Source organism: Octopus bimaculoides, chromosome 14 (genome assembly GCF_001194135.2).
Source record: "Octopus bimaculoides isolate UCB-OBI-ISO-001 chromosome 14, ASM119413v2, whole genome shotgun sequence".
NCBI classification, from domain to species: domain Eukaryota; kingdom Metazoa; phylum Mollusca; class Cephalopoda; order Octopoda; family Octopodidae; genus Octopus; species Octopus bimaculoides.
In genome coordinates this window covers 14,077,229-14,077,706 of record NC_068994.1, presented here as the reverse complement: position 1 = coordinate 14,077,706, position 478 = coordinate 14,077,229, and the positions used below count along the sequence as shown (strand labels likewise).

General features: G+C 43.3%; 1 protein-coding gene across 1 annotated transcript in view; it reads right to left on the bottom strand.

Moving 5' to 3' along the window:
• Window positions 1-478, bottom strand: part of LOC106880818 (uncharacterized) — a 7,108-nt gene that overhangs the window by 1,159 nt on the left and 5,471 nt on the right. The window lies entirely within an intron of this gene.

Below are 478 nucleotides of genomic sequence, written 5' to 3'. Positions count from 1 at the left end.
ATAAGTCCTGGGGTCGATTTTCTCGACTAAAGGCGGTGCTCCAGCATGGCCGCAGTCAAATGACTGAAACAAGTAAAAGAGTAAAGAGTAAAGAGTGCTAAGGTGGTGACCTGGCAGAATCACTAGTACGCCGGACAAAATACTTTGTAGCATTTCGTCCGTCATTACGTTCAGAGTTTAAAAATCGACTTTGCCTTTCATCTTTTCGGAGTTAATGAAACAAGTGTATGTATGTGCATATTCTTTCGTTCTTTTGCTTCTTTCAGACATTTGACTGCGGCCATGCTGGAGCGCCGGCTTTAGTCGAGCAAATCGACCCCAGGACTTATTCTTTTGTAAGCCTAGCACTTACTCTGTCGTCTTCTTTTGCCGAACCGCTAAGTTACAGGGACGTAAACACAACAGCATCGGTTGTCAAGCGATGTTGGTGGGACAAACACAGACATACAAACATATACACACACATACATATATATAC